The following is a 13,427-nucleotide window of genomic DNA, read 5'->3' as shown; positions in this document are numbered from 1 at the left end:
ATAAATTATGGCACAATACAATATAAACAATATGTAGGCTGACTAGTACAAGACTGTGCGGTTTCATTGAGTCTTTTGATGTTTTAAAAAGAACCATCTATGGCCGACACTGATTGCATCTGTAATGTCACGCTCACATCTTGCACATGCGCTCCCACACTTATTCCTAGTCCATGTTGAAAACCTAAAATATAATTGTACTTAAGAGCTTTAAAAAAACCAAATTGTTGTACCACTTTTACTAATTTCAGAACGTTCATCATATATAGACTTTTTTGATGGATATTGCTTAAACATTGAACGTCAGTTTAAAAAGAGGCATAAAAAATACCCAAAAAAATTACAGATAGTTTAATTATACCTAGTTTCATATGTTTGATAAAAAAAAAACGCAATTTAACGCATAACTTTATATAAGAATCACTTAAAAATTGCATTAACAAGTTGTTTTTTTTATAAGAACATAAGAGAGAATGGGTTAAGTAGGCGTAACAGCAAGTATGTAAGTAAATCCATATGAGAAAAATGAATTGCCAGCGTTGCTGCATATCTTTGCGCTCCTCTCCCCTCTTTAAACTTATCCCTTCACTACCTGTATGTTAACCGTCTTTACGTCAAAAATGACCTCCATACCAAAGGAAAAATTGTGAAGGAATGAGATGCAACAAAAACCGATTATTGTTTTTATAAAACACATAATTTTTTTTTTAATTTTCAAAATCTTGGAAGAGATAATTTTATAACAAATATCTATTTGTAGTAGAGCTCATAAATGACAAGGGTGAAAGATATTTATTAACACGAAGGAAAGCTGCTCTGCCTAAGTAAACTAATAATTTCCAAGTTTTAAAAAAAAACGTTGTAGTAAAAAAGTTAGTTTATTTGATAAATTATTTATTTATTGATGTAATTTATAATCAAACCAAATTAATTAACTAACAGTGTAGTTGAATAGAATTAGCGGAAAAGCATGATTAATTTTGGGAAATTGCTATCAGCGCAAAAAAAATCATGGTGGTGGTCATTCAATTTGTGAACTAATCTTCATAGTTTTATACTCTAAATTGCGTCAGCTAACGGCCCAAAAAAAATTGTAAATGTGGTCAAAAATAATTCTTTGCGTCTAGAAAAAAATTGGAGAGTCGAAAAAAAAGTTGTACTGTTAAAAAAGATGTGCAATTTTAAGACGAAGAATATGAGCTTCAGGGGAATAAAACTGGTCCAGCCATTGTCTTGCAGTTTGCCAAAAAGTGTGCTTTTGGATCCTTTTTTTCAACTATAACTCACGTTCATTTAAATATTAAGACTTGAAAATTAAATACATTTTAGATCTTGTGCCCCTTAACATCCGCACTAAACTTCAAAAAGATCGATTGTAAACTTTTTGCAAACCGCTGCATGAAACAAAAAATAATCCTTTTGCAAAAAAAGTTGGACGTGGCTGGTTTTTCAACATATTGCCATTTTTCAAATGGTATTGTACTTGTTGAGAGTTATTCTATAACCTACCAAAACGGAGTTTCATTCAACATTCCGGAAGTACGCGAAAATCGATGTCAAAAACCGGCTATTTTCCGTGGATGCGGCGCCACAGCAAGCCACTCGCAAATTTCGGAGCTATGATGCGAAAAGGGGGTATGGCTTACGGCGGCGGCGGTTCGCAGAACCTTTTCAGGTCCGACAGTTCAGTGTAACTTATTTTAACTTTTCCAAGATGACTGGCCGTTGTATGGAAGGTAAGGGATTGGAAAAGGGAGGAGCCAAGTGCCATCGCCAGGTCCTTTGTGATATTATCTAGGATATTACCAAGCCGGACATCTGCCGTCTGGCTCGCTGTGGAGGAGTCAAGCGCATCTCTGGTCTGATCTACGAAGAGACCCGTGGTGTTCCCAAAGTATTTCTTGAGAACGTCATCCATGAGGCCGTCACCTACACCAAACACGCCAAGAGGAAGACCGTCACTGCCATGGACGTAGTCTACGAGTTGAAGAGACAAGGACGCACTTTTAACAGCTTCGGTGGTTAATTATGTTTGTAAAGTCAAAAAATTCGGTTTGCCGCGCAGCCGCCGTTCAGTGGGAAAACAGCCCTTTTTTTGTTCAAAAATTTGCCAACACCACAATTTTTGACGTAATTCTCCCATTTTTTTTTTATAAACTCCTAAGATGTCAAGCTTCAGTGTGTCACTGCCACTTTTTCTCAAGACTCCAAACCGTAACCTTAAAAAATCGAGAAATACAGAAAAAACATGTTAAAAAAAAGACTTCTGTGAAAATTAGTTCTCAGAGGTTTTCAAGGTCTCTGATTACGAATTTATTGTTTGCTATTACAATTTTAAAATGGCGGATACCAAATGGTGGCCAAAAACTATAAATTCTGATTTATTTTGCGTTTTTTCGTACAAATTACTACAAACGATTTTTTTCGTCACTGATTTCAAACTTATTTCTTATATTGTGTAACAAGCTTTAGTGTGTCCCTGCCATTTTTCCTTAAAAGTCATAACCATAACCTCAAAAAATCGGAAAACACAGGAGAAACAGATCAAACGAAAAATATCATTGCGAAAATCAGTTTCTAAGGGCTTTTCAAGTCTGTGATCAAGAATTATTTGTTTGTATATTCAATTTAAAAATGTTTGAGACAAGTGGCCCCCAAAAATTAAAAATTTTGCTTTATTTTGCTTTGCTTTATATAAATTAGTACACAATTTTTTCAATACAAAAAATACTACATCTCAATCAAAGATGCCTTATCATGTTGTGTGTACAAAAATATTGAGAAAAATTATCTTAAGCTTGAAAAAAAGAACTTTATAAATGTGTCATTCTTTGTTTTCTTTTTGTTATTATACAACGAACTACAGGAAATGGACGAAAATATTTCTCTTCAATATAAAAAACTTTTTCGTTGAAAATAATAGAACTTACTTGGTTTTAAACTGTCTTATTTATTTGTACCTATATATTTTAAAGATAAACTGAATGTGATTAAGGTTTTCATACCTTAAAAATAAATTATTCCATGTATAAACTACTTATGAAAACAGTAAACAGTTATATAATTTCTTTGTGTTTTACTTGACTTAAAATACCTTATACGACCTAGGTTTTCCTGCTCTACATGATTTTTTTACGAAACATACTGTATTGTAGGAGATACTTCTTATGCGTTTTTTCATAATGAACCTCACTGTTTTAAAAAAATTACGAAATTAAAAAAAGAGATGTCTTACTTTTTATAACATGTGTTAGTCCTTGATTTTTTAGGCATCACAGAAATTCTATTTCAGATATTACTGGAATTGAGTAGTGTAGTGCTGTTATCATTGCTGAAAAAAACAATACGGTAGTCCAAAGAAATTAGACAACAAAGTCAAAATAAATTTTTTAAAATAATTGTTAACAAAAATAGATTTTTCGAGTTTTTTACTACATTTTTTAAAAGTTTTTTGAGTTTCGAAAGTATGAGTTCTGTGCTCGATCAAAAATAAGCGTAGATTTGTGATCAGCAAAAAAAAAATATTATTAGGCTTTAATCTAAATTTTTTAAGGTCTAAAACTATTTTAAATAAGGTAAAACTGTTATCTCGGAGTGATTTTGACTAACTGCAGCCACCATATTGGTCCAACATTTTGAATTCTGGAAAAAAGCCAGACCGCAAAAGAAAGCCTACTAACTAAGCTACAGTTTGTGCCTATAATACATTGCTTACGACCTATAGAATTTTGGACAGATCTTTGTTCCGTTTGACAAAGAACATCCTGTGTATACATTTATATATAGATACATGTAGGTGAGTATTTGTATCTATACTTTTTTAAGTTCTGAAATACAAAAGATGCCTTTGTAATTGAAACCAAGGGGAATCCGCGTGTATATAACCTTGTATTGCATCTGACATTTTAATTTTTAGAAAACAACGTGAAATTTGTATTACAAAACTTTAAGTGAACGTTATCCAATCAGTGATTATTAAACGAAAGATTTAGATTCTAATCGCCATTTTGTATTGACCATTTTTTAATTTCATAATAGAAGTAATAAGTTTGTAATCAGAGACGAAAACGATCGTTTGCTGTGATTTATACAAAAAAACGTAAAATACATCAGAATTTGTAGTTTTTAGCCGACATTCTAAGTCCATCATTTTGAAATTGTGTAAAAAAACAATAAATACATCATCAGAGACCTTAAAAACCCCTAAAAACTAATTTTCGCAAAAGTTTTTTTTTAAATCTGTTTTTCTGTATTTTCCGATTTTTTGTGGTTAGGAATTGGACTCTTGAGAAAAAGTGGAAGTTACACTCTAACGCTTGACATCTAAGAAAATTATAAAAAAAAAAATTGGAAGAATTACGTCGAAAACTGTGGTGTCAGCAGATTTTTGAACAAAAAAGTGCTTTTTTCCCACTATGCGCCGCATCCAAGAAAAATAGCCGGTTTTTGACATTGATTTTCGCGTACTTCCGGAATGTCAACCAGAACGTTGTTTTGGTAGATTATCGAATAACTCTTGACGAGTACAATGCCGTTTGAAAAATGACAATATGTTGAAAAACCAGCCACGTCCAACTTGTTTGCGGAGGGACCATTTTTTGCTTCTTGCAGAAGTTTGCAAGAAGCTTACAACAGATCTTTTTAAAATTAAGTGTGGATGTTAAAGGGCACAATATTTACCTTGTATTCAATTTTCAAGTCTTAATATTCAAATGAACGTGAGTTATGGATTTAAAAAAAAACTGTCCAAAAGAGCACTTTTTGGCAAATTGCGAAAAAATGGCCTAGCCTTTTTTATCCCTCTGGAGCTCTTTTTCTTTGTCTTGAAATCCCGCATCTTTTTTAACAGTAAAACACTTTTGTCTGACTCTCCAGTCTTTTTCTAGACGCGAAAAACCATTTTTGACAACATTTACTATTTTTTTTGGGCTATGAGCTGACACAATTTGGAGTCTAAAACTATGCAGATTTATTCAGAAACCGAATAACTATCACAATAATTTTTTTCGCGGTAGTAGCAATTTAATTTTAAAAAAAGCTAATTATATCCTACTAGTGAATAAAAATTTACACTAATAATGAGTTATAAGACACACAATCTTAAAGTTTCTTATCAGGACCACTCATAGCAGGGTGGTTAAGGATCTCAGCTATTTTGCAAGGGATCGATCGTGGGTTGAAGCGTTCTGAAAAGGTTTTTTTTTTTTCTAGAAACATAATTAAATGGAACTCAAAATGTGTGGTGTAGCATGCAAAATCTACTTCCATTGTACTTTTTTTCAAGGTCAAAAACCTGAAATCGTTAATGCACTATTGCGCAACACGCTTGTAGACGTACAACTTCAAAATTAAAAACAGCAAATTACAGCTTGACTATTTGTAAAGAAGAAAATTAATAGAGAAAGTGCTACTTAAGGCACATAAAATGTATTTGGTTTCTGGAAAGGACATACATCGCACTACAAGGAGTTGATGGTGGCGTAAGACTGGAGTTAGAAACTTTAGTTGAAAATCTCCACGATTGTGAAATTCTATTGAAAATACACAGTTAAACGGCTATAGCATATATCAATACTCTCAGAAGAGTCTGATTCACACGTAATCATGTGTTCCCATAATAATTGTGAGATTCAGTGTGAAGCATTTTCTGCGTAGCATCGCACATCTCTTCAATAGATAACACGGACGTAGATATTATATTGCCCATGAAACACAGTGACATACAACGGAAACTAAAGGACAAGCATTTCACGCACGTTTAAATAGTCTTGGGTCAGCCTAAGTCGAACCTTTTTGCAAGCTCAACAAACAGAAAGTGGGAAATTTTCTGCTTACGGGAGGTAGAACTAGAAGGAAAATAGATAGACACTTGTATGGTAAGATAATAAAATCTTAATTTTTATAAGTTTCCCTGTCCAGCCTTATCTTGTGAACTATAAAAAAAATTTAGGACAGCTCAGAAATAGTTAAAGCTCTTTAATTGTATAGCTTTGAAAGATTTTTATTTAACAACTAACTGTTTTATCAAAAAACCAATAGTAGACTCACATTATTATTACCTTGAAGAATAAATTAATCCCAAATTTGACGGGAAGCGTTGAAAATTTGAGACGAACCGTAAAAAATCATATGTTTTACTGATGAGGAGTGATCTGATTTTTTACTTTTTTTCTTCATATTTCAATAAATCTTGCCAAAATTAAGCTATACGTATTCCTTTTGGATTAAAAATGTCTATCTCCTCCTTATTTTCTAATAATTAAAAAATAACTTAACTTATATAATAAGTAAATTATTTTCTAATAACAAAATTAATATCACCTTACAGAACTAAGCATAAGATATGAATTAAAATGAATTCGTGTCCCACTCTACGAATAAACAAATTATTATTTACTCAGCTTACTATAATTAATGAATTTGGAATAGTAACATATAAAAGATTACACTAGATGCACGTTTGTAAATGTACAAAAAATCAATAATGATTGATTTTGGTGACATTCATTCAAATATTTAGCATAAAATAGTGAAGCAGTGAAAAATCAGATCATACCTTATTAATCATATATCTAATTTTATACTACTTCCCTCGAATTCTCAATTAATTTTACGAAGTTTGGCCTTAATTTATCATTTTAAGTGTAAAAAATAAGCGTTTTCTGTATTATTATTATTATTTTTTTTTTCGATAAAACAGATAACTGTTAAATAAAAAACGTTGTAAAGCTTTACAATTAAAGTAACTTGCTTGGTAAGACAGATTATTTATCATCACTGGAAAGCTTTTAAACAAGGGGGGGGGGCATTGAGCATAGTATTAAAACCAGACTGGCTGGAAAAAATTTGATACCTGCTCTTGTTAGAATTTCTAACTTCTAAGCTACTAGGGTTAGTTTCTTACTTGAAATTGCTAATTTCTACTTTTAAAGATCCACTCTAACTTCAGGCACAACATCTAGACTTGAAAGCAGTGGTTGCTTCAGGAAGGCCAGCTCCAGAAGAGGGTTACTATCGAAGGCTAAAACAGTCATCCTAGCTTCTCCATCTCCTTAAAATGCAAAGCAGTATAATATTGAGCATAAGAGGTAGCAGCAGTTTTTCAGCTACGCTAGCAATGAGATCTTTTACTTTACAAGAAAATCTCTGTTTACATTTGTGACTTTTTTGCTTGACAAAGGCGCATCTCACCAAACCATTAAAACAGCCCAATGAGGAGTCTTGATTCTATTAAGTTTTAAAAGGCATTTCTGTTTGAAAGTCTACAAAATCCAACTATGACTTTTCCTGGGACGTAGGCCTGGATCTGTGTTATCTAGAGAGTTTGAAGGGGGAGCATTGTTAGAAGGTGCGCACTGGATTTTTACAACCACCCGTTAATTAAATTGCTAATTTCTTTATACTGTGACTGCAAAACAGTTACTTATCTTCTACCTTAGCCTCATTAAAGAATGAAAAAAGCACACTAATACTAATGTAGGTCACTATAGCTATCTTTTGAATGTAATGACACTATATTTATAATTACTTCAAGTAGCCACAAAAATATTCTGCCATCTAATTCTAAAATATAGTCGCAGAGTTAGAGGGCATCTCTGTTTTAAAAAAAATTACTAGTGTTCTACTGTTTAAATATAACATAACTTTTAAAAACCGTACATGGATCATTTCACAAAAAAATGCGATATTCCATGACTCTTATGTTTGAAAACGACGGATCGAACTATTTTGAGGCGAAATTTTAAAATGTTATCTTGATTATAATAAGATTTTCTATAAGTCCTTAACACTGTCATTTAACTTTAATGAAATCAGAAATCATTTTAAAAGATGTCATTGTGCAAATCAAGCTGGGCCCAAAAACAAGATACATATACACACATGTGCATATTAATCTATCCATATGACATAGTTATTTAGAAGTGGCTATCCAGGCCACCCTCCTCTGCTCACCCAAGCTGCCCATGAAAATAAGGCGAGATTCCTTTTGTTTCTTTGTGATGGCTTAATAATATTCCAACTTAGCCCCTTTACCACTCTTGATCTTCCTCAAATCTTTTTCACTTCCTATTCCCTCTGTATATCTTTTTCAGGCAACCTTTCACATTAGGTAAAACTCATTCAATTTCTCACAGTACAGATTCAATTCTATTTATTCGTTTATAAAAAATTTTTCCCTTTTCACTAAGTTGTTTCTTACAAAATCTTCTATCCAACGACATAACGTAAGGTCTTGTCTTATGTCTTTCAAGATTTTTTGTGACATCATACAAGCCTTATCTACATAATTAAATTAAGTATTTTTCTTGTCTACTCTGATACGTATATAAATATAAAAAATAAATTTGTATAGTTTGTTATGAAAAACAAAATTCACTTATGATTCCAAATTGAGTACAAAATTTTTTTTTATTTGGATGGTTCTAAATGTTAAAGGTAGGTTATTATTATTTTGTTAATTCTTATTAAAATTAAATTGGCCTAATTTAGAAACTACGTTATGACATTAACAATATTACAGATTTTATCTAATAAGTAAAAAATAGTAATTAGTTATATTTTATTACTATGTCGTATAGCGGTGTTAGCACGTGAAGCACTCACAGGACAGAAGTTCTCCTAATATTTATAAATATGTATAATGCCTCAAAAATGTTTGTTGCCATTAAATTTTGAAGATTTCCATAGCAAACCAAGTTCTTATAAGATTCTCTAACTTAGCTCTTTTAACCGATTGTCATTAGTTTAAAAGATATACAAATTTCTCAACATATGATCTATAGTAGCATTTATAGCTTAACTATACGAGCTACGATAAGTAATACTTTAATAAATTTGTAGGGCATGCAAGTGCCTAAAAATTTTGGCTGCACTTTTATTTTTTATGATTAATTGTAACCAGATTAAGATAATTAATTTTTGCTGCTATAAAAATTTAGCTATATAAATAATTGTTTATAACCTGTTGCAGGAACAAACTCGAGTAGATAAGCTTTTTTGATTAAATTATATCTTCTACAGGAATCTATAAACTAATGTGGCAAAAATAATTTTGTACCGGTTGAGTGGAACAAAAACAGGAACAAAAATTATTTTTTAAATACTTTAAATAGGTATAAATTTAAAATTCATTATCAACAAACTTAGAACAGAGTTGGGAGCTTATAATAAGCATATAATTTTCACTCAAAGTTGTTATTCGCTGACATAATTCTACTACTGGTTTAAAACTTTATGGCAGTAAACATTTCTTAAGGTTATACTTTTATAGACACGTTTTGCTCTACAAAGTAAATGAACAATTTTAGATTGATGACCTTGAGAAAAATGTGTAACGGAAGTGGATGTTGCTTGATTCTTCCTCTTCACCCCACCCCTCTTTACGTAATTCCGGTCCCCTTGCACCACACAACGCCACCACATCACACCACACAACCTCATGTCAGTACAGTACAGCACACATTTTGAATTGTATTTCTTTTTCTTTCAACCAATTTCTAAAAAAAAAAAAAAAAAAAGAAAAAATGAAAAAAAGAAAAAATAAATCCAAATAGATTTGCGCCTCCATCCTTTGCACACTGGCCAAGGCCCTTATCCACTCTGCTATGAGTAAGCCCAAAAAGGGAAAACGAATTACATTATTTTATCTTACAGCTCGTAACTTATTTTTAATGAACGTCTTATTTATACTATACTACTTTATTTTGCCTAATTATACATTAAATAAATAACTAATTTTTCTTAAAAAATACATTTTTTGGTACATTTTTTTTCAAAAATTTGATTATTCGTACATTCTAGCAGAGCAGCTTTTATATGTATTAATAAACATTTACTTACTCATTATTGATTTGTTACTTTTAAAATAAATACACGATTGTTAATACGATTATTTCCATTTTTTAATTATTTTCATAATTAAAGAAAAAGGAATTTTGCGTACTGTATGAATGCAACGATTCATTTTTATTGCGCTTTCTTCCTTCACAATTCCATCTTCGTGATTGAGATGATTTTTTGATTTAAGACGATTATTAGATAGTTAGTGGGGGAAAAGTTCAGCTCCAAACTCAGACAGATGGGAGGAGCGCAATCATATGCAGCAACGTTGGAAATTATTTTTCTTATATGGATGAAATTACGTACACGCTTTTACGAATACTGGACCCATTATTTTTTGGTATCAAAAAAAAAAAAAATTATAGATCTATTTGAAAATAAAACAGGTTTATCTAAAAGTAATCTTTAATACAAACAAGACTTAGGGAGCTTATACAGATCGTATATATGCAATTTGAAGTGATTTTTCCTTAAGTTTACATGTTAAATTTCAAATTTTTAAAATTAAATGTGTAAAAAAGGGTGCAGTTGAACGATTTGCAAATTTTTTAGGTATTGCTTATGGTATTTTTAGTATACTTTGTATGCTTGAACAATATCTTTCAAAAAAACCTGTGTGTCATGAACGTCCTGAAGGGACATTCACTGGCATGTACTACTATGCTATTAAAGAAAGCGGTACTACAGGACGGTTCGTCTAAATTTTTGAAATACAATTATAATTTTGATTCGAAATATGGATGAAATAAGTGTGTGATCGTATGTAATAAATGTGGGTGTGACGTTACAGATGTAATCAGCGTAGGCAGTAGGAAGTTGTTTTGAAACCATCGGAAGATTCCATGAAAGTACACAGCCTTGTACTGGCCAGCCTTCATATTGCTTATATTGTATTGTGCCATTAAATATTGTTTATAACTGTTTAGTTATTAAATACTAAAAAATGTGTTGAAATCACATTTAACTAATGTAGGTGTACTTATTCCAACGATAATTGCTCCACATTTTTACACAGTATCGTTTCATAGAAGGTATATTTATATTTATAATTATATTATCTGGCATATTATTTTATAGAAGTAATATTTCTTACTTGTATATAAAAGTACCTACTTTCCACTGGTTTATTAGTTATTTTACAACTAGCACTACTTTGAGTAATAGTACATTACATCACTAGGGCCCAAAGTACAAACATGAGTGCCCGAAGGGCGCAATAAAATTGTTGTATGTTGCTGCCTGAGTCGCGTATAATATTTTTCTTACTAAAGGTGCAAAGTGCATTTTTTGCCCATGAGCACACTTTACGCCCGGTAAATCTCTTTGGGCCCTTGGGCAGACAAGTACTTGAGGCCCGGCCGGCGCAAAAAACTTTTCTGCCCGTGGGCCCAAAGTGATTACAAGGGCGCTAAGTGTAACCTGAGGGCGCAAAGCGGCAGTTGCACTTAAGGCCCATGGTAAGAAAATATATATAAGTATATTCTCCTACAACGTAAAGCTGTTATTCGGTCTGTGTCTACTAGCCACCCTGTTCCGCTTCTAGCCTACCCGTGCTATCCCACCAGCCTTACATACAAAATTATATGAAATTCTTCTCATTTCTACTTTATTTGAATGAAAACATAAATAAAACAAAAGCCACCCAGCACTACTCAACGCCACCTCTCACCATCTTACGCCACTCTGCCATCTTTCAGCTGCTTCGCACTGCCCCACAGAGATGTGTGCTAATAAACAGAGACGTATGCCCTATATAGTGTATATAGTATCCATGTTTAGCGTTTAAAATAAAAGAATCGTACCCTATATTATTAGAATTAAATTAACGTATTAATGTAAAGCGGGGATTGGCGCACTAAGCGCAAAGAAGGTGATATGTACGTACATGTCTAAAAGTTGACATTCATATATACATAATGATGATATGTAACGATGCCCTTCCCCGAGAACCGCGTGTAGAGCGATTTTTTCTGAAGCGAATGCTCTTGAAATTCATTTTTTAAGGGTAAATAGTCTTTAAAGGGGAGGCAATTGAAAATACGTTAAAAATTATCTCTAAATGGGGTTAGATGGCTATTGCGCACCTGCATAAATGCATAGCATCACTATATTTTCATTGTACGTAGTCGATAAGCAGTAACAACTGTTACATACATTCATATTCACGCAAGAGCATCTGCTTACTGCTAGTAATGTTAAGGTTATCATATTTGTTTGTATATCAAGCAAAGATAAGCACAAAATATGTATGTACGCTTTTGTTGTGCTTAACTATGATGCAAAATACCACATTCCATCACAAGAAGCTGGTGTGTACTTGCTCGCCGTTTAAATTAATTGTAACCAGTAAATAAATAACATTCGTTCTGTGACTTATGTGTCACCACTGATCAGTAGAATTAAAAGGATGACTTTTAACTGGACAGTGAAAGAGGAGTTATTAGTTTGTTATACACTTTGATTAGCAAATTAAAAAAACTATGAGCATACCTCTCCTGTGGTTTGTAAGCTTCATTTAATGAAGATTGTTTAAGGATGTAATGAAAAGTTGATCATAATTTTTCTGCATAGTATGCTGTTGAATACTTTAAAATGATACTTTTAAAACTGCTGTAAGTACTATTTTATTACAGCATTATAAATTAAAGAGCATCTATTCAAAATTTTCGTGTACTTGACAGATATCGAACACTAATGTAAAAATGTCACGGTAGTCGAATGTTCAGTTAATGTAATTCTTCATTAAGTTAATAATCATCAACATAAACTAAGGCAAAGAGAACAAAGAATCCTAAACACTATACAGAAAATCAAAAAATTTTGTTAAAGAAGCAATGAAAACAAATTTATTATAAGTATAAAACATCAAAGATAATAATAAGATCTAGAATAAAAAAACCATGCAAAGTGAAGTTAACGAATTGTATTTTTCTTAATCTATTGAAAGACACGGAAAGAATCTTTAAGTATACCTGCTTCAATCAATTTAAAAGTTAAAGACTCCACATTATCTGCTGGATAGGGCAAAAAGTCATTTCCTGTAACAGTACTACATACGAGTGGTGAGTGCAGTTTGTGTATAAGAAATAATTAAAAGTGGTTAAAAAGTTAAAAAAAGTTAATAGACATTTCGGATAACGTAGTCCGATACCAGCTGATAGATAATTAGTTGGGTGATGAATAGCAAGCACTTTCTAGGCTCTTTCTTGACTTTGTTATATTGATTTGACTTGTATAAGCATTTTTTTCGTACTGCTTATATATTGAGGATCCTTGCAATTTTTTTGTCCATGCAAGACTCGTTTTAAATGTGTGTATAAACCACCTGCGCTCTCTGCAGACTTATTTCTATGTAACTGAAACACATTTTTAGATACGTTCGTGAGTAGTTTGATGATTAAATCAATAATCAAAAAATTATATTAATTATTAGGCACTTATAATCATATTAATAACTTTCTTCGATGAAAACATTTTTACGTACTTTTTAGTAATGTATTTCGTTTTATTGTAAGAGTAGCAGATAAAAAGTAAGTTTAGAATTAGGTGAGAAAGGTACCAAAAATGTGAGAGGGCGGGACTAGAAA

At 31.9% G+C, this 13,427-nt stretch overlaps 1 protein-coding gene and 1 pseudogene across 1 annotated transcript in view; both read left to right on the top strand.

The window, feature by feature from the left end:
• The window catches only part of qsm (Zona pelucida superfamily protein qsm), an 818,670-nt gene that overhangs the window by 20,092 nt on the left and 785,151 nt on the right, over positions 1-13,427 (top strand). The gene's annotated exons all lie outside the window — the stretch shown is intronic.
• On the top strand, positions 1,715-2,026 carry LOC106639258 (histone H4-like; annotated as a pseudogene).

This window comes from Copidosoma floridanum, unplaced genomic scaffold, assembly GCF_036245765.1.
Source record: "Copidosoma floridanum isolate Cflo_tuat_1 unplaced genomic scaffold, Cflo_Japanese_pri ptg000026l, whole genome shotgun sequence".
NCBI classification, from domain to species: Eukaryota; Metazoa; Arthropoda; class Insecta; order Hymenoptera; family Encyrtidae; genus Copidosoma; species Copidosoma floridanum.
Note: the sequence above shows the minus strand (reverse complement) of the source record. Positions and strands in the feature narration are given on the sequence as shown.